The sequence below is a fragment of the Schistocerca serialis genome, chromosome 4 (genome assembly GCF_023864345.2).
Source record: "Schistocerca serialis cubense isolate TAMUIC-IGC-003099 chromosome 4, iqSchSeri2.2, whole genome shotgun sequence".
In the NCBI taxonomy this organism is placed as follows: Eukaryota; Metazoa; Arthropoda; class Insecta; order Orthoptera; family Acrididae; genus Schistocerca; species Schistocerca serialis.
In genome coordinates, this window is record NC_064641.1 from 459616294 (window position 1) to 459643245 (window position 26952).

Consider the following 26952-nt stretch of genomic DNA (forward strand, 5'->3'; position numbering starts at 1 on the left):
CAGATCTACCATCTTGATGTTTGAACTTCACATATTTTATGCCCGAATAATGAATTACAGGCGCCACACATAGCTGCTCTGCCGACGTTTGCACCGCGACCGTCACCTGAGACGGCACTACGCATCGAAGAAGGGAGTATTGTGTTGCTTCTCCGGTTTGTTAGGGCAAACGGAATCACGGTCTCACCACTTGTTCTCAGCTGCACCAGCGTAGTGTAACTTCAGTGTAGAATAAATCCACAAAATCTGTTCAGCGTTAGATAATTTCAGATTGCATTATCCATATTTTTAGTTAGGGTGAATAGATTACACAGATAAACCTCAGTCTTTGCTAACCAAACCTCACCCAGTGGAGTGCTAAGTATTTGTTGTTTCTACTTGTGTTGCAACAGTTCCTATTTATTTGTTATCGCGCTTAACAGCTTTTGTTTCTCCTCTTTTATGATTAATAAACTCTTGCCATTTTTATAAAAGATTAAACCTGTGTGGGTACATTAATCACCCATAACTAATTGAGTACAATAATGGCAGGGCCACCATTTTATTAATTTTTCTCACCATTCAATTTCTATATGAGAGTCTCATAAAAGTGATAACCTTCATTGCAGGCTAGCAACAGCGACCACTGTTGGCAGATTTAATTTAGCAGACACATGGCCACATAGACAAGTGGACGGATTACAAGTTAAAGCGATTGCTGTCAGGGTGTAAACTTCAGTCGCCTGCAGTCTTTCACATCAAACTGCACGACCAATGCAGTCCTGCAACAGCACGGCTGACTGTCATTTCAACACTCCAGACTGGTTTCCAGTCATCAGGGACAGAGAGCGAGGAAACAAGTTTTCGTCCATTTTATTTGCATACCAGCGAACATTCAAAGCGAAATGGAGTAATTTTACCGCGATTTCTGGCCCGTATCCGAAGAGAAGTTGCGTAAATTTAGCACGATTTCTGGCTCGCATTCGAAGAGAAATGGCATAGTTTTAGTCTTATATTTACAGTGCGCTATAGCGCATTAATACGTGGTCACCAGATGCCACTGGAATGTTGAAATAGTCATCCCTCACAAGCTGAGACATCGTTGCGAAAAAAAGTGACCCTTATATGTAATCAGTTTGCTTTAATTTACGTCAATGGTCACAGACTGTATCATAACAGATTACCGATTTCGGTCTTTATGACCATCATCAGATCTGTTTCTCAAAAACAAAGTCCTAATGTACTGCACCCATAGTGGCATCGTCAAATGTTATCTGTTATCAAACAAATAGACACAACAATATCAACAGTTCTTTGCACAGCATCACCATGGGCGCATCCGTGTGTGATGGCTCCGAGGAGAACGAACTTAGCCGGACTGTGTTCATCACCTTCACATAGACCAAGCACCTGACGAGCAGTGTGGGGTGTCGGTTGTGGTAGGCACATACTCGTACAATGCACGAGACTAAATTCTGGTGCCGAGCAGAATAAGAAACTACCCCAAATGATGATGTGCAAATTAATTGAAAATAAGGATACTGTCACACAACGGAAAACGTCTTATTTAAATGAATATTAATGGGGTTGGCCCAATTAAGCATGAAACAAATGGATACCACGCCACTCTCACAGAAATAGAAGGAGAGATCTTCTATCTATGAATGAAAACAAATGGACACTGTAACAAATAGATTTATTGATTTTAAACACGAAAGTTCCCTACTCATTTAATAAAAAGAACCATTAACGATCGGACAACGGAAAACAACTCAAACATAACTTTGGCGCTGGTGGTTAGGGACGATAAAACACAGTTGCTTTAACAATTCGGCGGCACGGCCATTGACTGGAAAAGGTGTTAGTTAAAAGTAGTATGTACAGGAAAGATGGGAGCCAACACCATAGAGTTTCCCAAATGCTAATTGAGACTAATAAGCTGGACGCGTGACTTTAAGATCACGTATGTGGTGACCGGAGGGAGCGATTTAACTTCGTGTCCAAACGACAATGGCGGGTGCAACAGTGCCTCCTCCTACCAAAAGCAAGTGGAGCGTGAATAAGGTACCCGGGAGGAGCTGTGGCTGGAGGCTATGATTTCCGCCATCACTATGTTGTAAGCAGACTTTGTAGACATCCTTCCAGTGGCAGCAAGGCACATCTCATCTGTCACCTCTCCTGTCCTGACGGGCGGGGTAGCCTCGCGGTCTACGGCGCCTTGTCACGCTTCGCGAGGCTCCTCCGTCGGACGTTGGATACCCTCGAACGTCCTCGGGCATGGGTGTGTGTGTTTTCCTTAGCGTAAGTTTATGTTTGTAAGCTTAGGGACCGATGACCTCAGCATAGAACTTACCACAAATTTCCAAATTATTCTCCTGTCCTAACTTGAAATCTTTACAAAAACTCTAAAATGAAATAATTACTGTATGGAAGCCCAACACAAAGTGTACTTTACGAGGGTCTAAAGCAAAGTGTTTTCTCCAACAGCCGTCTGAAACTCGGCTGTCTTTCTTCCGGATCTGTAAATCGCCGCCAACGAACGCGAAGATTCCAAGTTTCGACGAATCAAAAGTACCTAACAGCGATAAACAATCTCCTACTCTCTTCTGTCTCATTATACTTTAGCCAATCGGTCAGAGGCGAGCAGCCGGAGCCTGGAGCCTTCTCTCACTACATGACACTATTCCGAAATTGACGAATGAGAAACTCTGCAAAGGCACAGTGCGAAAGCGCGAAAACTCCCAAAATGCACAGAACGGTATTCTCAAAGCATAAACTGGACGTTACTCCAAGTCATTTTAACGTTCATTCACAAGCCTTAAGGAAAGACACTTATGCCTAGAGATCTCATATCTGGTCAAAAGACTTATGCCAAAAATTCCATGTTTGCTTCAGCAGAGGAAAATTTGTTCCATAACCCTCATGGATAGCGAGCTGGAGGTAAGCGGATGCCACGCCACTACCTGCGGCAAGGTGTCTGCCCCGAGTACAACAGTTTTGTAGCAACAAATTCCTCTTAGAGGGGCCCTAATCTTGCCCATCCAACTTGTAGGCTTTCAGGTCCTCGAAAGCTCCACCAACCACATAACAAAGGCAGAAAAACAACAGTTAAGCAAACACAGTCACTGCCAACTCCAATCCAGATCTGAAATAACAGAGAAGTGTAACTGAACGACTGCTTGATCAAGGCAATTTGGCAATTTGGATGGTTCACGTAGCCGATAATTTGGGACAGCAACTGTTAGGTTTATGGCCCTATCTTTGATGTCTCCTTAACGTTACCTTTCAACGAGACACCGAAAGTCCGAATGTTGGCTGTGCCATCCTGCACTACATTGATAACGAGGAAGTTGCACCAACAGAGCCGCTCGCCCTTTGAAAGAGTTCCCTGAGAGTGCTACGCCACCACATGCCTACCACAACGATTGATGAACGCTGGCATTGAGCTGAAGTAGCATGAAATGACATACCTGTATTGGTCATCCATGCTCAGTTAGTATCGGTGCCCAGTTAGATAGGAGCCATTGTTTTTGTCAGAGTGGAAGCTCTGTGTACTAGATTTTGATCTCTGTATAAGCCCAAATCACCATCAGATTCAATCATGCATTTCTCCTATCACACTCGCGCATCGAGGAAAATTTCGTTGTTAGCTACCCTTACGGGTGTTGTGATTTTAAAGGCCAAATGAGCAGACCAAAGGTCACCAAGAGTAAAAACGGAGTCTCCAGAAACACAAGCACTAATTATTTCTCACCAATTCTCCCTCTACCACCAATACCACATCCATATGGCTAATATCTTCTCGATTCGATTTAAGGCTTCTGCTATGCAAAGCGCACTCAATAAGACACGTCACAAACCTGCAAACATGGAAAATAAAGAGAAATCCAAGCTCTCTCTTTGGAACGCAATTATGAATTCTTGGAAGGTTTCAGTACCGGACGAATTATTTACCTATAAATAATTTCTGACATTATAAAAATGTACCATTATCGAACATCACCTCTGTCCCCCATGCGTCACGCCGCACCTCCTACTCTAGCATTTATCTGGTAAGCGCTGCTCTTCAGTAGGAGTTCTTGCATTCATTGTCATTGCTAAGAGATCGTGCACCTGCCCCTTGCACAGCTGGTCGTTTCTCACACCACTCTAACATGCATCGATTCCCTTGTTTCCCATTTTTCCCACAGTTCATGATGGATTCCCATATAGTACTGGGCTCTAGTCGTATAATTTCAGAAACTTCTTCCTCAAATTAAATCCTATGTGTGACAATAGCGAACGTAATGTACTTTATGGTACCTGTGTTTAGGCGAATAGTATATACTGCTCTCGACAGCGGCTAGCTGAAACTTGTTATAGGATAATGCTTGTATGTCACTGTATCGAATTCTACTGGTTGATTGGGGATGAAGGGACTAACCAACGATGTCATCCGACCCCTTGATCAAGACATAGTTTATCTAAAGTTAATGTAGTTAGTTACGCCTTCCAGAACTTTGACAGAAGTACGATATTTTGTAGAAGTGGTATGATTGATGCTTTGAAAATAATACTGATGCCTGAACTGAAAATTAATCTAAAACCATATGGGTCAGACTGATATGTAGGTCAGAGCAGACGAAAGGTCCCCAAGGGTTCATCTGTGCCGAGAAAAACCCAATCAGCGTATGACCCTCCCCCTCCCCGAAAGCCAGTTAAGGTCAAACACAGGTAACAGAGTAAAAAATACCTTCCCGCTGGGAGATAAGTGAGAAGGCTGAAAACTTGATGGATACCAGTTTCACCGGCAGTAATATGTAAGGTTACAAAAACAATCCGGTCATTAGATGAGTGGAGCCAGGCTAGTTTTCCCCAGATCTCTGCAAGCGATGAGGGTCATATCTCCCACAGCTGTCCCATATCCAGTCTACTATAGTTAAAGTGGTGAAGAAGAGATCAGCATCATTATTCAATGAAGTGCTTCTTCCAAAACAGCAAATGGAGCGCGTCGTGACAAACCATTTGAAACAGAGTGAAAGTGGGATGATCAAGGCACCTTGCAAAGGAGGTAGGGTCGAGAGTCACTCATGCCCATCATAGAACTGGAGACACCTGAACCCGAATCTCTCAGTCCCTGTCCCGAACGCAATTTTCTACATTATATCTTGGAATAAAAGCAACTTTCAGGGAGAAAATGGAGAATCAGTTTTGTTGGCTGTGCGTCTCTCGCAATATTAGAGGTAAAAAATGCTGAATATTATGCTTAGCATGCAGGGGAAGAAGGAGAGGCATTCCACAAGGATGCGACCTGCTGTCTATAAGCCCTGCAACCACGTCCACCAGACATGAGATACTATATGTAAGGTCTCCCACCACATCCACCTGGACATCAGTTACAACCAGAATGCGGGGGTGGCTTGTGACGTAAAATAAAACTACGGGTTCATCTGGGATGACTGATGTGAAGGTGACATAGGATGGCGCTTTCCTTCTGAGAGGAAAGGAAGAAATAGTGCCAAGCAATATTTGCCTCACTGACAGTGCATAGATTATTAGAGGGGAGTGTAGCCCATCAATGTTGTTCCGTCTCCAGATGAGAAGAGGTATTATTTGCACCCGCAAATCCGCCCTTTGGATCATCAGAGGGAATGGAGGATGGCCAACCCTTGGACACTCGCATCACTTAGTACTCAAGAAAGATAACAAAAAGGCAGTACGACTAACGTCAGAAGAAAGCCACGAATATCGGATATTACAGGGTGATAAGGGTAGCATTCATCAATGGCTTCCAGAGTGCTCATTGAGTCATGGCTTATCAATGATTCTAGGGCCGCAGTCTAAATAACAATAACACCCTGATACTCCAGAAGAAAAGAGGAACAGACGTTGAAAGATCATGAGGGTGACTAACACTTAAGCTCCTTGAAATAGGTCGGCTCTAATTCGCAGTCTGGGTACAAACTGCGGTACATGTGTGTGTGTGTGTGTGTGTGTGTAGTGTGTGTGTGTGTGTGTGTGTGTGTGTGTGTGTGTGTGTGCGTGTGTGTGAAATTATCGGATGATGATTACATAATTGAGCAAAAATCGATGCTGTGTGAACTGAAGTGGAAGGATCCCTACTTTGTCAAGGAGACTGCCCAACCATAGTCCTATCACGATGAAACCTGACCCAGTAAATATGTGAGAGAGCTGTGTGATCTGAAACCAACAGGTGTAGGAAATGAAGCAGAGAGCGTTAAGCTCTCGTATGCAGCTAGTCTTTAGTTGACGAATATGGGGCAAAATTGTCTACTTTAAACCAAAGACGAGTGGCAAAACTTTGGGCCTGTGGAACAACGTCCAAGTGTTGAGTTCCCAAGTAGAGTTCTGGATCAAGATGGATCTTAGTACGATGACAAATATTCATCATTCGCTTTTGCGATGGAAAGAACTTGAAGTTACTTGGATAGGTCCAAGAGGAAGCTCATCAGGTGGCGCCTTGGAATCAGCCTTCAGCCCAAGCTACGTATTTGGTACTAATGGTCGACATGCAGGGTGTGGGTGATTAGTGATCTGAGAGAGGTAATGGTGGCAGTGAGGAAAAGTTTAATAGCATGGAGCCCTGCAGGGCACCCTTCTCTTGGCCTTCCGGGGAGCTGAGTGAAGTTTGGTCCTAAGCGCAGTCCATCATTGAGATAAAAACTGATGAATAAGACTTGGTAGGGAGTCTCAAAATTCAAGACAAGTAAGGTAAATAAAATTTGCTAACACCAAGCTGCGTTGTGTGTCTGTGACGTAGGTCAAAAATCACTCGCCCATCAGATTACTGGCCTGTTTCTAACCTGACGATCGGTTGTGGATTGTCCTTCCTGCAAACTACAATGATAGAGGAACCAATTACCCTGTGTTTCGAGAAACCAGAATAATTGTCAGGCAACAATCCTTTGAAGCAGTTTACAGAACTTCTGGTTAGGCCAGTTGTTCAGTACCTGTGGATGGACTTCGAGATTTTGCTTGGTTTAAGGACTGAGTGATGAAACCACTGCATCATTGCAAAAGGATGATAACATCAAGCAGATAAAGCCTTTGAGTAACACTGAGACGTTGGATCATCTACGAACTAGATCAGGGCCTCGGGCCATGTGTGTGATGTGCCAGTGGCTTGAAGCAGGTCCCAGTGGATGATAGGTTCTTTATATACTGAGGTGTGTTGAAAAGTAATTTCTCAGGATTTTTTATGAGAAAATCTTTAAAGTTTTATAAACAAAACAATCGTTATTAACTTTCTTCCCCTTTATTCCTCATCTCTACATATCTGTTTCTAAACATAGTCTCCCTGGAGACTAACACACCATAGAACAGTTTGTTGATACCATCAGTGCAAAATGTTTGAATATCTCGATGGAGCCCCAATCTCACCTCTGCTTGTAGCACTTGATCACTATCCAAGTTCCTCGAAGGTGTCCTTTAAGTTTTGGAAACAGATTAAAATCGGGTGAGGCTAAGTCGGAACAGAATAGAGGATGGTCGATACCATGAGTCCCAAGAAACCAGATTGTTGCATATTTCCCATCATTCGTGTGTTGTTGGCACAGTAATGCTGAAGGAGAAGGTGCTCCATGCATGGACGAATTCTTCAATTTCGAAACTCAATTACAGCATGATGTTTCTCACGCATCAGAATAGTTAACATTGCACACTGCCATGTTACACACTAAAATTTCGAGCCATTGGCGGCAAAGGGCTGCAAGCATGAAGACGTGAAGAATAAAGACGTAGAACGTTAGTAACGTTTGATTAAAAAATAAAAAATATTAGAAAGCCTTAAAAATTTTCGCATGAAAATAGGAGGCATTACTTTCCAGCATGTCCTCATAATTCGGCGTGAGGGGGGTAAATAATAAGAGATCGTCCGCCTCTGTTGAGCAGTTGACTGCTATGTAGGGGACTGGAGTTTGATTCCCAGCCTCAGCGCAAATTTTCTCAGCTCGGGGACTGGATATATGTTGTCATCATCGACATCATCATTTCATCATCATCTACGCCCAAGAAGGCAAAGTGGCGTCAAATAAAAAGACTTGTACTAGGCGGGCAAGCAACTCCAGATATGGTCTCCTGGCCAATAATGCCATACAATCAACTGAATTGTATAGAGAGGTGTATTTTGTTCATTCGATAGGTGACTGGATGAGAAGAGGTCCGATGCAAGAATTAACGCACTGGTTGATATACCACCATTCAGAATGGTACCTAGGAAATTTGCTGATCTTTGACCACCCAATAGACTATGAAGCCTGGCCGATACAGCTCCCAATATTCCTTCATACCCTGTTCAATTAGAGAGAGAGCCTAAGCACGGAGCTGAGTAAAAGCGATGAGTGTGGTTTGTGAAGGATGTCGCTTGAGATGTTGCAGGGCCCTCATAGGCTCCTGAAAATATGTTACAAAGCCTTTGGTCCAACAGGCAATGGGTAGCGGCAGAGTGGGCCCATAGAAAGGAGTATAGCAGCCCCAGAGGCGCTGGTGATTACGTCTAAGAAGTCGCCCACAAACTCGTAGTAGCAATCTCACAGGGAGGGGACGAAGCTGATGGGAGAGGTATACAACTGCTAGTTGGCTCGTTGAAGATCCCAGAGTGCTAAGTGACCCATCGGGAGGAAGCAACAGGATCACTGCAAAGTCGTAACTAAGTTCATCAGTATAGGTAACTCATGAGAGAGGTTGTAAGATTAACAGCCGCAAAGAAGTCATGGGTGGCACTAAAGTGAGTAGGAGTACCGTCATTGAGAAGACACAGATCAAGATCGAAATGGAGCTGCTCAATAAAAAGGTCTCTACCAGACGAAGTTGTTCTTGCTCATAGGGGGTGATGAACACTGACGCCACCGATTAGGAGAAAAGATGGTGAGAGTTGTTGGATTAAGGTGCGCATCTCAAGGTAACCAAACCACCTGCTTGTAGATAAATAAACGTTGCAAATGGTGCTTGCTGACATCGTTTGCACTCTCACTGCCACTGACTTCAATGTTGTATGGAATGGAATCCACTCACGGGCGACGTCAGTGTGAACAGATCGAAAGACCTGTCCAGATACTCTCTCAGAGCCAGACGAAATCGATCATTGGTGAAGAGTATTTCTTGGAGAGCAACACAGATTACAGATGAAGAGAAAATTATAAGAGGGAATCAGCAGTTAAAGTTCCAAGGGGTGACATAAATTTCAATTACAGTTCCGTTGGCTCACAATGCTGAATGAGCCTTAGTTAAATGTGAAGTAGCTGAGAGGATAGTTCACACCTAAGGATCACTCAGTGTCACTGGTTGGAATGTCATCAGAAACATCTCTTCAAATTCCGACTGTGTGGGGGGATATGGCGCCTCTGGGGTCACTGAAGTAGCGTACCCCTGAAATATCATCCTTTTCTGTTTCACAACTTTTAGGGGTTGAGAATCGTGAGAGGCTTGTCAACTGCAGGCATAGGAGTCGAAGAAAATGAGCCAGCCCTGGAATCCGCAGTTGTGGTTCCTTCCGCCACTGGCTTTTTTGGGTTGCTGATGTGTGGATTTCCAGGTAGAGGGTTCCCGAAAGGGAGGCCTGTCATTGATTGACATTGGGATGAATGCTACTAATCTGACCAGATGTGGAAATAGATCCCGAAGATGTTGCTGGAGGACCCCACGAGAAGGAAGGATCTATCGTCCCCATGGTCACGTCTATTTGCGTGACTACCTGAGGTCGACGTTGAGGGAATAGGTATACCAGGCAGTGGCGATCTAGTCACATTAGTGGCAAAGGTCACTACCGTTGAGACTTTGTACAAATGGCCGTACGTTTTTCGAGATGAAGAATATGCAATACTATCTGTGACCAGTTCCTGGACATTGAATTCCTTGATTAGGGTACCACAACTGTCTCACTTGGATTCAACGTAATACGAATACACTGAATTTATTCCTTGGAAAGGTTTAACTTTAAGGGGATTTTACAGACAGAATTACGCCCTGAAACTCGAATCTACTTTTGTAGAACCTGGCGTGGAGCGGAAGCAAAAATTTATGATTTGTTAATTATAGCTATTTACGTTGAAATGTTTGATATTTTTGTACCATTTTTAGATACCGCAACGTTTTACGAAGACCTGAAAACTATTTGTGCAAACAGCCAGAAAGCGATGGAGAACGAGCTGTTCAGTCATCTTCAGTCCACAGATCCAGAATTCATCCCGCCGAAACTGAAGCAAAATGTTCAAGCAGAGGAATCGGGAACCATGCAGGTAAAGGAAAGTCTACTGTCGTTTAACTGAGCAGTATATTCTGAAAGAAGTCCAAACGCACAAGAATTAGTTTTGAAAATTATTAAATCTTGTCTTATCGTGCTCAGCACTCGACACAGTTCAAAGACGATTTCTACTCGTTGTTCCTAATTAAGTAAAGTTAATTGCTCGCCTTAAAAGTTGAGAATGATCTAAACACTTGCCACGTAGGTTTCTATTATACAGCAGGTACGGCACTAAATAAAACACCGAGAACGAAACAATTACTTTCCAATTAAATTATTAATCGAAGTACGTTCACCTTTCCACTGTCTGACAAGATATACGCGATATCTCATTCGATCGAAAAACAATCACGTCACTCGTCAGTAACGCCATCCGAAGCTGGAGCAGACACGGACACAGACAGAATCACGGCACATTCTATAGAAGAGCAAACCACACTGCGTATGACTGACGACGATCCAATAATCTCCTAAGTGGAGAGACACAAATCTCTGTATTCTCGTGGCGTGCACGGCGAAGAAAACACTTGCTCTAAATCATTTTCCAGAGTCGGCAGCAGCGTTTATGCAGCACCCTTTTGACAGCAAAATCGTCTTCATCGTTTTAGTTGAAGAACTACAACGATCCCAATTTTTCTCTTGGTAAAACTATATTCTTAATTCTGTATAAATTTCTCAGCACCAATCAATTTCAAACTTAAAACTCCAGAATTTTTGAAATGGAGCAGAGGTTACATAGTGGTCTCTGAACAGTCTCTTTCGAATTTCTGTAACTTTCTTGAAATACAATATCATACTGAAAGATGGTAAAGTTTCTTTATTACTTGTATCAAATACTGTGCTGTCGTTTTAGCTTTGTATCTTATTTACTAAGTTAAATTAATTTTCTTTATTTACTAACGTAAGTTAATCTAACTAGTGTTTCCAGTTTTTGACTCGATGATTGATTTTTACTTAATTGTTCGAAAAGTAAAGAAAAACTTGTACGATATGTTTTTGTGATAATCTGAACCTGATCCAAAAGGCGCTTGTAAAATTTCGAAGAACTGGAATAATTCAAGAAGTAAAAGAGGTAGCGTCATGAAAACCTCTGCAGAATACTTCTGTAACCAGATGAACCTAATTCCAAAAGTAAAACTTTCTAAGTTTAATATTACATGCCTTTAAAATTTCAAAAAACTGGAATTTTTAAGAAACTAATTATCAGATAACGCTGAGACTCAAAACCTTTGAAATTAGCTAAATATTTAATTTTACATAATATTAGTGTACAGTCTCTTTGTTCGCTGTTCACGACAGCCATTAGGAGCTGTCAGCCTGACCTACGCTGAGCGACGGAGAAAATCAGTACCTCGCACGTCACACTAGACATACCAACACTTGCTTCCTTCCCCACAGCGTGACTATGCGATTCGGACATTGTCTGCACACCGTGTCTCTTTCATCTCATAGACTCATACTGAATGGACTGATCTTCTACGCTAGGAAGGAACACATTCGTATTCCCGCTCGTAGCATGCAAAAGAGGCGGTCCGCTACATCTGTTACTGGTAGGTCGGAACAATTTGTCAAGTATTGAAGAGATGCTTTGGGAATTCAAATGTGAATTCCTGGATGGAAAGCGACGTGCTTTTCGAGAAACACTATTGAGAGATTTTAGAGAACTGGTATTTGTAACTGACTGCACAATGACTCTACTGCCGCGAACGTATACTGCGCGTAAAGACCACGAAGAGAGAGCTAACAAGCGCTTAGAAGAAAGAATTGAGAATCAAGGACGTCCATGTGGAAATGTACGCACGCCGAATTACGTACTGGTCATTATAGCATATGCTAGAATACAGGTGCAGGACAAGCGAAACCTACCTCATCTGCCATCATTATGCCGTCGTACTGTGGCTTTAATCATGACTGATAATTAACGCAGTAAACAGAGATGATTAAGGACGATACTGGGACCGCAAGACCTGCAGAAGTTCTGCAACAAAGCCCCACGTGCTTGCTGAGAAGAGGCTTGCGACAAGTCTATAAAGATACTACGTATTCTCAGAAAATTCCGCGTTGACTTGCTCCTGTAAAATAACAGGATTTAGGTCTCTGGAAATATGTGTAAGGGCAATGAAAGTCTTCATTAGACCTCCACAGCACGCAGAGCGGCCCATCCGGTACGTCCAAAGTAGGTCCTCCTGTCCAGGGTCATCAGCCAAGCCTCGCTTGATTGCACAAAGACTTAACTTGCCGTTTCCGGCCATGGAAACTGACGTCCGGTTCCGGCACAAATTTCAAACATCCCGTGCTGATGTATTTCAATGCCTAGTGGCAGCTAATGGTTCAAATGGCTCTGAGCACTATGGGACTTAACATCTGTGGTCATCAGTCCCCTAGAATTTAGAACTACTTAAACCTAACCAAGCTAAGGACATCAAACACATCCATGCCCGAGGCAGGATTCGAACCTGCGACCGTAGCGGTCACGCGGTTACAGACTGAAGTGCCTAGAACCGCACGGCCACATAGGCCGGCGGCAGCTAATGACTTCCATTCCTTTGCATAGTCACGAAATGTCGTTGATACACTGAAAATTCAACGAAGAAAACAATCAGAAAAGCCGTTTGCTGTCCCACGAGCACCGTGTTTCCGAAAATGCAATAACCACTTTTTAACACTGTATCTACGAACATTCTTGAGTCCCCCACAATGCGACGCCCAGTGTCGACAGAAAGCGCCGATTTGTTTCCTGCTACAACAAACAAACAAAATGATTTTTAAAGAGGAATTTTTCGTACTCAATCGACGGAGCAGTCCCAAAGTAGGCTAACGCGATATTATATAGTACTGTAATAAGCAAATCCTCCCATACAAATATATACTGTATATAGCAAGTAAATCTTTCCAAGAACGTTTGAGCAATTAACAGGTAGTAGTTTTAGGCTCTGAGCACTATGGGACTCGACTGCTGAGGTCATTAGTCCCCTAGAACTTAGAACTAGTTAAACCTAACTAACCTAAGGACAGCACAAATATCCATGCCCGAGGCAGGATTCGAACCTGCGACCGTAGCGGTCTTGCGGTTCCAGACTGCAGCGCCTTTAACCGCACGGCCACTTCGGCCGGCTAACAGGTAGTAGATGGAGGTGTGGCTCACTGGTAATTATCATCTTATTATACACCGAAGAGCCAAAGAAACTGTTACACCTGCCTAATATCGTGTAGGGGCCCGCGAGCACACCGAAGCGCAGCAACACGACGTCGCATGGGCGCTGATGACCGCATAGTTGAACAAACCTAACATCGTCACCATCATCATCATCATCATCATCATCACGACGTGGCATGGATCGACTAATGTCTGAAGCAGTGCTGGAAGGAATTCAGACGATGAATCCATCAGGGCTGTATATAAATTCGTAAGAGTACGACGGGGAGGAGATCTTTTCTGAACAGCACGTTGCAAGGAATCACAGATATGCTTAATAATGTTCATGTCTGGGAGCTTAGGTCCAGTGGAAGTGTTTAAACGTAGAAGAGTGCTCCTGGGAGGCACTCTGTAGGAATTCGGGCTTGTGAGATGTCGCATTGTCCTGTTGGAATTGTCCAAGTCCGTCGGAAAGCACAATGGACGTAAATGGGTGCAGGTGATCAACAGGATGTTTACGTACAGAGTCGTATGTAGACGTAACAGGGGTCCCATATCACTCTAACTGCACACCCCCCACACTATTACAGAGCCTCCACCAGCTTGAACAGTCCCTTCTGACGTGCAAGGTCCAAGGATTCGTAAGGTTATCTCCATATCCGTACAGGTCCATACGCTCGATACAGTTGGAAACGAATCCGACCAAGCAAGACGTCTCCAGTCATCAACAGTCCAATGTCGGTCTTGACGAGCCCAGGCGAGGCGTAAAGCTTTGAGTCGTTCAGTCGTCAAGGGTACATGAGTGGATCTTCGCTCCGAAAGACCATATCGATGATGTTTCGATGAATGGTTCGCACGCTGACACCTGTTGATGGTCCAGCATTGAAATCTGCAGCAATTTTTGGAAGGGTTGCACTTTTATTACGTAGAACGATTCTCTTCACTCGTCGTTGGTCCCGTTCTTGCACGATCTTTTCTCGGCTGCAGCGATGTAGAAGATCTGATGTTCCGCCGGATTCGTGATATTCACGGTACACTCGTGAAATGGTCGTAAGGGAAAATCCCCACTCTATCGCTACCTTGGAAACGCTGAGTCCCGTTGCTCGTGCGCCGACTATTACACCACGTTCAAACTGACTTAAATTCTAATAACCTGCCATTGTAGCAGCAGCGTCCGATCTAACAACTGCGCCAGGCACTTGTTGTCTTATACAGGCGTTGCCGACCGCAGCGCCAAATTGTGTCTGTTTGCATACCTCGGTATTTGAATACGCTTGAGTATATCAGTTTCTTTGGCGCTTCAGTGTAGTATCGTCTATAACAGTGAGCAATCTCGAGTTTAAACTGAGTACCGCAGCTAACTTGCCCTCCTACTTCATTTCTCAAGTCAGTAATCTACAGGTACTTACTACTATTAGATGATAGTTCTGGGTATAGTTTTAGGACTTCCATTTCAGCCAAATGGCACGTCGCATGTTTTTGGAATGTTTCCGTTTTTCGTATTTCACACCGTGACACCAAATAGCCGGCCGGTGTGGCCGTGCGGTTCTAGGCGCTTCAGTCTGGAACCGCGTGACCGCTACGGTCGCAGTTTCGAATCCTGCCTCGGGCATGGATGTGTGTCATGTCCTTAGGTTGGTTAGGTTTAAGTAGTTCTAAGTTCTAGGGGACTGATGACCATAGATGTTAAGTCCCATAGTGCTCAGAGCCATTTGAATCATTTTTTGACACCAAGTGATTCGTTTAACCTTCAGTCTGTGGTGAGCGTACTTCGTGCTGGAGATAATTCCGTGATATTCTCGGGATGTTTTTCGTACCATGAATTGGGTTTCTCTTCTTGGTTGCCTTGAATATGGACCAAGATGTTTATTCAGGTAGATGAAGAGATAATAACAATAGAGGAAGACAGACATTGGAATACATCCAAGAAATAACTAAGTACTTTGTGTGCGACGCTACCATGAGATGAAAAGCTTCGTACAAGAGGGGAATTCTTTGCAGATCGCAACCATCCAGTCAGAATACCGATAACTCAAAAAGGGAAAAAAGTACACGTGCTCTGTGGCCAAGTATTGCCCTTTTTCCTACACCTACACAATGTGTGAACTGTGGACACATTCATTTTCCAAGGTGACGGCAGCAGTGTTCTCATGGCTGCATGCGTACTTTTTCGGTTTCACGAACACTCTGGCAATCTGTTGCATCTCGACTAGTCTCCTAGGTCACCATATTTTAATCCGATAGAAAATATGTGAGATTTATTGAGACAGCAACTGAAAAGTAAGAGGGTGTGCTGAAAGGTAATGTGTCTGAAATTTTTTATGTGAAATTTCTTAAAGGTTTTCAAATAAAACAGACGTTATTGAAAGTGTACATCTTTATTCTTTATGTCTACATATTTATTTCTCAACATAGGCGACGAACACATGTCTCCCAGTTTGTTAATCCCGCCGCAGCAGAATGCTGAAGCAGCCATAACCTCACCTTGGCTTACCTCACTTTATCGCTATCAGAGTGAAGTTCTAGAAGATTTTCTTTAAGCTTTGGAAACAGGTGACAATTGGATGGGTCCATATCGAGACTGCGTGGAGGATGATCGATGACAGTGAACCCAAGGCGTCCGAATGTTGCAGATATCGCGGCGCTCGGGTGTAGTCTGGCGTTGTCATGCTGAAGGACTGGGTGCCCCATGCGCGGACGAACTCTTCGAATTTGAAATACGATTACAACACATTGCTTCTTAGGCACCGATATATTTACGTTACACACCGCCATGCTACAAGCTACAATTCGGAGTGATTTAATGGCAGACAGCTGCAGATATGTAGACATGAAAAATAAAGGTATAGAATGTGAATAACAGTGGGTTGTTTTGAAAATCAGCTTTATGAAAACACATTTTGTTTATTTCTGTATATACCCTTGTTTCGACACCTATGTGTCATCTTCTGTGAGTCAAATTTTTTATTTCTGTGAAGTACAATATGAAATTTATAATAATTTAAATGTTGTAGCCCTAAAAATTACAATATGGGCAATTTGCTTTGTTTTGTTTAGATGCTCATCTTAAAATTACATCACTAAATGAACTGCATTATCATACATCGGTTTTTTGTGATATTTTTCGTCGAATTTTTGACAGCATGCCATCTGCAAACTAGCCATGAAGAAATGTAATGCGTATTTATCGAGAACTGTTTCGTGGGTAGAGGTTATGTGCGTTTCTGTACTCTTATTTTGCCGTCCTGGTGCGTGTCTGGTTGGTGACTCGATCAATGGCTATTCAGGATAATGCACTTATACAAAATATGGCGAAACGTGACCTGAGCATAAACTTTTGACTCAATCCTCAGTGAGAGGTGTTATATTATTGCCGCTGCTTGCTTGTTCATCGTTGGTCTTGTGTTTGCTGTGGCGCTAATTTTGAATCTTTCTTCAGAACTGGTGTGGTATGGCTGCTGGGAGAGACCTGAATGTGAGTGTATTAGTGTGTGTGTATGTGTGTGTGTGTGTGTGTGTGTGTGTGTGTGGAATAAGTTAGAGGTGAGAGAGAGAGAGCTGGAATAAGGGGTGGGGAGGGAATGAGAAAACTGAAGTTTTTTTTTTTTTTTAGTGTTATGTTTTATGTGGGGAAGTGGCTTTGTGTAGTTCATTGAGTGTTCCAAACAGTGTTTTGTTGCACAGTGTTTTATTTTCATTCAGGACTCTTTTTCCTTATACACTCCTGGAAATGGAAAAAAGAACACATTGACACCGGTGTGTCAAACCCACCATACTTGCTCCGGACACTGCGAGAGGGCTGTACAAGCAATGATCACACGCACGGCACAGCGGACACACCAGGAACCGCGGTGTTGGCCGTCGAATTGCGCTAGCTGCGCAGCATTTGTGCACCGCCGCCGTCAGTGTCAGCCAGTTTGCCGTGGCATACGGAGCTCCATCGCAGTCTTTAACACTGGTAGCATGCCGCGACAGCGTGGACGTGAATCGTATGTGCAGTTTACGGACTTTGAGCGAGGGCGTATAGTGGGCATGCGGGAGGCCGGGTGGGCGTACCGCCGAATTGCTCAACACGTGAGGCGTGAGGTCTCCACAGTACACGTTTGTTGTCGCCAGTGGGCGGCGGAAGGTGCACGTGCCCGTCGACCTGGGACCGGACCGCAGCGACGCACGGATGCACGCCAAGACCGTAGGATCCTACGCAGTGCCGTAGGGGACCGCACCGTCACTTCCCAGCAAATTAGGGACACTGTTGCTCCTGGGGTATCGGCGAGGACCATTCGCAACCGTCTCCATGAAGCTGGGCTACGGTCCCGCACACCGTTAGGCCGTCTTCCGCTCACGTCCCAACATCGTGCAGCCCGCCTCCAGTGGTGTCGCGACAGGCGTGAATGGAGGGACGAATGGAGACGTGTCGTCTTCAGCGATGAGAGTCGCTTCTGCCTTGGTGCCAATGATGGTCGTATGCGTGTTTGGCGCCGTGCAGGTGAGCGCCACAATCAGGACTGCATACGACCGAGGCACACAGGGCCAACACCCGGCATCATGGTGTGGGGAGCGATCTCCTACACTGGCCGTACACCACTGGTGATCGTCGAGGGGACACTGAATAGTGCACGGTACATCCAAACCGTCATCGAACCCATCGTTCTACCATTCCTAGACCGGCAAGGGAACTTGCTGTTCCAACAGGACAATGCACGTCCGCATGTATCCCGTGCCACCCAACGTGCTCTAGAAGGTGTAAGTCAACTACCCTGGCCAGCAAGATCTCCGGATCTGTCCCCCATTGAGCATGTTTGGGACTGGATGAAGCGTCGTCTCACGCGGTCTGCACGTCCAGCACGAACGCTGGTCCAACTGAGGCGCCAGGTGGAAATGGCATGGCAAGCCGTTCCACAGGACTACATCCAGCATCTCTACGATCGTCTCCATGGGAGAATAGCAGCCTGCATTGCTGCGAAAGGTGGATATACACTGTACTAGTGCCGACATTGTGCATGCTCTGTTGCCTGTGTCTATGTGCCTGTGGTTCTGTCAGTGTGATCATGTGATGTATCTGACCCCAGGAATGTGTCAATAAAGTTTCCCCTTCCTGGGACAATGAATTCACGATGTTCTTATTTCAATTTCCAGGAGTGTATAATTGGTTTTCGTATGTGGTAGTTCTCCTATATTATGTGTTTTTGATAGAGACTTTTGCTTTCCCAGAGGATCTTATCAGTCTCCATGTTGTTTGGGTGGTGGTTGTCTTGTATTAGATAATCTGCAAAAGTGGAGTGTGTACTGTTACTTCTTAGGGCTCTGAGGTGTTCAGAGTAACTCGTTTCGAAATTTCTGCATGTTTGGCCTATGTAGACAGACTGACATGAACTACAGGTTAAATAATACATTCCGGCTTTGGAGAATTTGTCAGCTGTGGTGTTCTTAGTGCTTAGAGTTTTCTTTATTGTGTTATTTGTGCGGAATGATATTTGCAGCCCTCGTTTGTTCAGTATGTTTCCCACACGTTTTTGTTGCTGTATGTTAGTACGTGCCATGCTGTACTCTTTGTAGGGTGTTCCTGGTGTCCTGTGTTTCTGTGGAGTTTGTGTTCTTGGTTTTCTGTCGTGACTGGTGATTTGTTCATGGTTTGTTGTCTTTTAATTTGTTTTCTAATTTTGCTGTTCAATTTGTTTGTCATTTGTGTGTTGTACCCATTCTCTTTGGCTATTTGGTTTATTGTGTTTAGTTCCTGTGTGTAGCTGTGTTTGTCCAGTGGAGTTCTGTAGAGCCTGTGTAGCACGTGTCGTAAACTTGAGAGTCTGTGTGCTTGGGGGTGGTTGGAATTGACGTGAATGGTTGAACTTGTGGCCGTACGTTTCCTGAAAATTCCAAAATTATGTTTGTTGTTGATCCTGTGTATGGTCATGTCTAAAAAATTAAGTTTCATTTCCTCTTCTGTCACAATGGTGAATTTTATTTTTGGGTGAACTGTATTTATGTCACTGTGTAATGGTTTTATTCGGGTGTCTGTTTCAGCAATCAAGCAAATGATGTTATCCATATATCGGTTTGTTTCGTTTACAAAGCTTTAAGGGTTTTCACATAAAAAGGCGGAGGCATTTCTTTTCAGTACGGCCACGAAGTTACCAGTACCCCCCCGCCCTATCAGTTTCGTAGCTTTGCGAGATCTAATCTTCAATGTCGGGCTTCGGTTGAAAATAGTGCGCCTCAAGAAACTAGTGGAATCTCTTACTAGCCAAACTGAGCCCATTATCAAAGCTAGAGGCATTGTTACGCGGCATTACTGTAGCGTGATCTGGAATGACTAATTTATAGAGTCCACGACAAAAAACAGCGATGTCTCCACAATGCACCACTGTGCATTCTACTCTTTACAAGACGAGCGCTGTAACAAGAGCTAAACACGTACATCATGAGGGTTTTTGCGTATTTTTTCTTTTATGTATGCCATCTCGGCCAGACTACGATACATACTGATATACTCACACACACACACACACACACACAATCACACACACATACGCCCACGGTTTACATATAATATTTACATTGAATGTAAACATGTTGCTTACATCATGATGTGCTCCCATCATTGCCATAAGATGTCACTCCAAACGCCAGTTCAATATGGAACAGAAATCATTCATGCCTCTAGGCAACTTTCTTGTCGTGCACTGCTTAGGTCGCGTAAGTTATATGAAACTGGTAATATTCAGTGACTTAACTTTGTTCTCGAAAAGTTATTTATCCCCGGACGCAGTGACTCGCAACAAAATGCGTTCGCCACACAACTGGTCTAGCCATAGATACTTAATGCTACCAGTGCAAAGCCGGACCGGGTTGCTGGTACCGTATAAATACGTAAAATTGGTGGAAACCACGTCTATCGTACCAATAAAAAGATGTTTAGCTGCTTTCCATATGCGTATCCCCCTTACGTTACTTCGCAGAATACTAGCGTCGTTAACCACCTGCGTGTATGTTGCTGCCAGTTGCCATGCAATGAGTTTGTGCCACTATTCTGCTTTCTACAACCTGACTGCAGCCCACTCTGCAAAAATGTTTAGAGCGTCTCCCCTCCCACTTTGTATTATTTTTAAATCTTCAGTTTCTCTAATTCTGTGCAGCTATGTCTCACGGAATTCTCTATTTTCCGTAAGGTTTCTCTTCCTGAGGGCAATCGACATTCTTAGAGGACAACGTTTGTTTACGTCATCGTAAACATATCTGCGAATATGGCACCGTTCTGTTTCCTCATAAAGCCTCTGTGTATTCCAACGGCAGTCGTACGAATGTCCCATCCATACTCAGAAATGTGATAATAGAATCGACCTCTATTTAAGTACGAACTGCTCGTTGGCCTACTTTCCCGGCGCTTAGCTGCTGGTAGATCCTCCACATGGCTGCTCCTGTTATTCGTTAGCCTTACCCCTCACCGAAATATTTAACAGTTGTCTTTCGCTGTGAGGGATTTTCCCAACTAGGTCGCCCTGCTTTCTTCCGCACTGAATGCCAAACGCCGAAACAGATCAGCTTGGCGATTTGGTCTGCCGATGTTCACAGTGGAAGGTACAGGTGAACGCTACTCCTCTTATTGAGAGCACTCGTCTGTAAATGCCTATAGTTCTTGACAACAACCCTCTTCGAATTCCGTTTAATTTGGAAGTGACTAACACACAAATTTTATTAAGCAATTCTGTGTGTCACTACTGTCTGTAGGTCTGTAGTTAGCTGTAGTTTTTCCGAATATGTCCCTTAAAACGAGAGCAAACAAAGATGGTGACGTAGAATTAAGTATTAATGCGCAGTTAGTCTAGAGACAGAGGTCTACCCCACCTGCATAAGGAAAGTGAATGGAACCATCAATACTATGCCGTTGTTGAAACAAGTTAAGCGAACTAATTTAGGAAACAAAAACTAAACTCTAGTAAGGATGAAGGGATGGACTGCACATTGTTTTTCTGAAATACGGGTCTCGTTTGTCTAGAACTGCTTTCGTCCTGATGCTCACGCATAATAAGAAGCTGTCTATATGGGAACTTATTGTGAGCACATCAGTCTTTGCGCACCTTACTAACGCTTCTATGTTCACCCACTTGCAATCGCAGTGATGTCTTCCGACTGCTGCACCATGACGGGCCACAGTAAATAATTTGGCGTCTTAAACTGCGCAAAGGCTCAACGTCCACGTCATTAGGTTACGTCAAACTACGTACAGCTGATCTGACACACATTTTTGTCTGGTTGGGTATTAATCGATTTTACGTACCTGTTTTCACGCTACATGTAGTGCGGAATAATGTACTGAAAATTCAACGCAAAAGAGATTAGACCGTCCGAAAAGAGCTAACTGTAACCGTCTCCATTCCTCTGCCATATGATGATGTTATGGCCTCTAAGGCATCCCACCACGCTACAGAGAATAATTCGTTCCTCCATTGATAATTATGGTCGCGAACAATATTCCCACGGTCAAATGATCGGACGGATCGCAGAAATAAATTCAAAACAGTAGTGCTGCCATGGGGCAATACTGCTTGCGGCTCGCGGCAGCCGGCCTTTCAGCAGCAGTCGACAGGACAAAGGTTTAGCGTCCAGTCGACGTCGAGGTCATTAGGAACTCATGTTCGGAATTATTCAAGGATAGGAAAGGAAATCGGCCGTGCGCTTTCAAAGGAACGATCCGGCGTTTCCTTTCAGGTATTTAGGGAAATCATGGAAAATATAGTTCTGGATGGCCGGGTGTAAAATCGTAAGTGGGTCAAAATTACCTATTCATTCTCTCAGTGACCACACCGGCACCGCAACGGAAGATAACAGAGAGAAGGCCGAAATACTGAATTCGGTCTTCCGAAGTTGTTTTACCCGAAAGATCGTAACACCGTCCTTCCTTTCAATCGTCGTACGAACATCGAAATGGCAGTTATTGAGATAACCGACGGCGGAATTGAAAAGCAGCTACAGTCGCTTAGTAGCGGAAAGGCTTCAGGACCTGATGAGATACCTATAAGATTATAGAAAGATTATGCAAAAGAACTTGCTCCCATTCTAGCAGTAATTTATCGTAGATCACTTGATCAACGAAAGATACCTAACGACTGGAGAAAAGCGCAAGTCATTCCCGTTTTTAAGAAAGCCCTAAGACAGATCCGTACAATTATAGACCTATATTGTTGACGCCAATCTGTTGTAGAATTATGGAACATGTTCTATGCTCAAGAATTATGACGTTTTTGGAAAATGAACATCTCTTTTACAAAAATCAACATGGATTCCGCAAACAGGGGTCCTGCGAAACTCAGCTCGCTTGGTTTCCTCCACGAGATCCACAGCACAGTGGACAACGGCGCTCAGCTTGAAGCCGTGTTCTTTGATTTCAGTAAGGCATTTGACACCGTCCCGAACTGCCATTTAATGAAAGAAATACGAGCTTACGGAGTATCGGAGCAGACCTGCGATTGGATTCGAGACTTTCATGCAGATAGAACTCAGCTCGTCGCCCTTAACGGAACTAAATCGACAGATCTAAAGGTAATATCCGGAGTATCACAGGGAAGTGTGACAGGACCGTTGCTGTTCACAATATATATATAAATGATCCAGTAGAAAGCGTCGGATGCTCTTTAAGGCTATTCGCAGGTGATGCAGTTGTCTACACCAAAGTAACAACGCCAGAAAGTAGTAAGAATTTACAGAACGACCTGCAGAGAATTGATGAATGGTGCAGGTTCTGAACGTAAATAAATGTAACATATTGCGCATACATAGGAAAAGAAATCCACTGCTGCGCAGATACATTATTGATGACAAGCAGCTGGAGACAGCGTCTGTCGTAAAACATCTAGGCGTGACTATCCAGATCTTCCTTAAGTGGAATGACCGTATAAAACAGAGAGTTGGAAAAGCAGACACCAGAGTCAGATTCATCGGAAGAATCTTAAGGAAATATAACTCATCCACGAAAGAAGTAGCTTATAAGGCACTTGTTCCCCCGGTTTTTCAGTATTGTTCATCTATCTGGGATCCCTATCAGATAGGACTAATAGAGGAGATGGAGAAGATCCAGCGAAGAGCGGCGCGTTTCGTCATGGGATCATTTAGCTGGTGAGAGAGCGTTACGGAGATGCTAAACAAACTCCACTGGCAGAAGTTACAAGAGAGGCGTTGTGCATCACGGAGAGATTCACTATTGACATTTCGTGAGAGCACTTTTCAGGAGGAGTCGGACAACAAAAAAATGGTTCAAATGGCTCTGACCACTATGGGGCTTAACATCTATGGTCATCAGTCCCCTAGAACTTAGAACTACTTAAAACTGACTAACCTAAGGACATCACACAACACCCAGAGTCGGACAACATATTACTTCCCCCCACATATATCACGCGTATTGAACACGAGGAGAAAATTCGATAAATTAGAGCCGATTGTGAAGGCATTGCTAATTACGCATTTTGAATTTTATTTCGTGATTTTTCTTTAGATTTCTGTTCTTTTTCTTTTGTTCATATGGACATTTCTCATTGTGATTATGTAACATTCTACTGTGGTTTTTAAATGTAAAGATGTAATTGTAAATGTATTTGAAGCTGACTGCCGAACGATTCTACTGCCGCCAACATACATCGCGCACAAGGACCACGAAGATAAGGTACGAGAAATTAGGGTTCATACGGTGGCGTACAGACAGTCGTTTTTCCCTCGCTCTTTTTGTAAGTGGAACAGGAGGTGAAATGACAAGTAGTGGTGCATGGTACCCTCCGCCACGCACCGTACGGGGGTTTGCAGAACATCTGTGCAGATGCAGATGTAGACAGTAGTGGAAAATGAACTGTAACGTGGAAATAAAGCGTTTCTAGTTTCAAGTCCATGTAACACACTTTATTCCTATAACTGTGAGAAATGTTTCCTGAAAGTCTGGGAATACCTTCCTGTTACACTCTGTCTAGTTATTCTTGTCTGGGTGTATGTTCTGTACTACACATTCCAGTCGCATTAATGTGACCACCACCAATGTTCCATGTCAACGTGCAATAACATCTCATAGACGGCCACTATCGGTGGAGGGTATATAACGGGTATCAGAGGGCGCGGAAAACAGTGCATTCGTTCCTTAATGCGGAAACGAAGCGATTTATCTCACGTCGAAACGGACGAGATGACTGGCTTTCAGCCAAAGGGTACAAGCACTTCCGAAAGGTAAAGCCTGTGAACTGTTCGAATCTGCCTTGTTTAAAGTATACCGCGCATGGTAAATCGGCCAAGGCAACTGTGGTGTAACACATGCCATAGATGAGAGGTGTTAACGTCAACTGTGGACGTGCGACAGTTAAGCAACTGACCACCCAGATGAACCGAGGGGCCACCAACAATGTTGCCTCAACGATCGTTGAGCGAACGTTACCTCTTCAGCAGGTACCCGATTCATGCACCTGTACTGACTGCTGTCCATCGGCGACGAAGGCTGTAATTTGCACGCCAGTACGACAAATAGAAGTCCACTGAGTACCGACAGGTGGCGTTTTCTGATTGGTTCAAATGGCTCTGAGCACTATGCGACTTAACTTCTCAGGTCATCAGTCGCCTAGAACTTAGAACTAATTAAACCTAACTAACCTAAGGACATCACAAACATCCATGCCCGAGGCAGGATTTGAACCTGCGACCGTAGCGGTCGCTCGGTTCCAGAATGTAGCGCCTAGAACCGCACGGCCACTCCGGCCGGCGCGTTTTCTGATTAATCACATTCTATGCTCCATCGGACTGGTGGCCGTTGCCGTGTAGGGCATGAAACATCTGAAAGCAAAAACGGCGCCACAGTCATCGGAGGGATCCAGGCCGGAGGTCATCAACTGGGTGATCCTGTCACTCTGGAAAGCAAAGTTGGTCAACACAAAAACGCATCTATCCTCGGGGACCATGTGCGCTACTAAACCCACCGAACTCCCCGTATTTGAAGCAATTCGAATGGGACCACCTATAGCGGGCTGTACGCTCTATGGATCCTTAACCGAGAAACCTAGCGCAGGTGGACACGGCGCTGGAATTGCCATGACTCCATATCCCTCTCGGTATGCTCCAGAACATCAGTGACACTCTTTTTGCACGTCTCACAGGCTTTTGACAGCATGTCACATTTATGTGACTAGACAGTGTAGATCAGCCATGTTATCGGGTCGAGCAATATTTTACCGACTGTAGACTGCGTAGTGACGAATCAGAGCGAATCCCGTATCCTTCACTTCCTTCGCTGGGAGCCACTGTTCTCGTTCTTACCGGAGGCTGCTGTATCTACCTTCCGCACCTTTTTCTATTACAGGGACGAGCGACAGTAGAACTGGCGGGTTCCTTCCTCGTGCCCTGGGCTCGTCTTTTCCGCGGTGTCTTGTAGAGACCAGAGTGCAGAGTTCTTCCCAGAGTCGGTCCCTTCAGCTGGCGGCGTGGCAAACCGCCAGAGCTCCGTCTGCGCCCGCTTCTGTGGCGGCGGGATTCCGCGCGTGCGCGCCGCTTCCGGCCGAAGCGGCGGACCGGCTGTTCGCTTGTTAGCGGCGAGTGTTTTTGCGCGGCTGGCCTTGTTTGGCGGCGCCGCCGTGGCCCGCCTCCAAAGCCTGCTGACGCGTCAGTCATCTATCGTACCGACCATTATAACTTCTGCAATGTCGTGGACTCATCTCGAAGTGTTGCTCAGCGTTCAGTTTATTCTACAGTTCCGTCTCTTTGATTATTCTATTTACGTGATCGTAGTAAGCACTTTCACAGATATTTTGTTTCTGGCCGTGGCCTTAAGCTCATTCCTTCAGTATTGTAGACGCCAGAGCCAATTTAATGTATCCATGAGAAAGGAACTTTGTTCAGCATGTCTTTGATTTCTCTTCTGTAATCCTTCTAACTGATTTTCCCATAATGGTAGGTGTTTCAGTCTTGCTGTGTCCGTCGTACACAGCTCTATACACAGATGAAGCCAAATGACCGGCCCAGACTCCAGTGTGGTTCCACATTGTTATAGTTAAGTGCCACAAAAAAATGGTTCAAATGGCTCTGAGCACTATGGGACTTAACATCTGAGGTCATCAGTCCCATAGAACATAGAACTACTTAAACCAAACTAACCTAAGGACATCACACACATCAATGCCCGAGGCAGGATTCGAACCTGCGACCGTAGCGGTCGCGCAGTTCCAGACTGAAGCGCCTAGAACCGCTCGGCCACCTCGGCAGCCTATGTGCCACATATACAGAATGAGATACAGGATATAAAATCCCGTCGGAAGCCTGCGATCATTTGTATGTTAATAACTGGCAACCAATGCTGTACAATCGCTATAAAGTCATGAGATGTTCAATTGAATCTTTTATTAGAACATGTTACGCGTTTCGGGATTACCCCCATCTTCAGACATCGCAAACTTCAGCTCCTTCCTAACCAACCAGGCGTACGTCCTTGACAAAGAAAGACACCACATACTGGAATCAGTGGCGGATTTAAAATTTTTGAGCCCCTAGGAACACCGTAATACACTGAAGAGCCAGCGAAACTAGTATGGTGCTAAGTATTCAAATAAAAAGATATGTAAACAGGCATAATACGGCG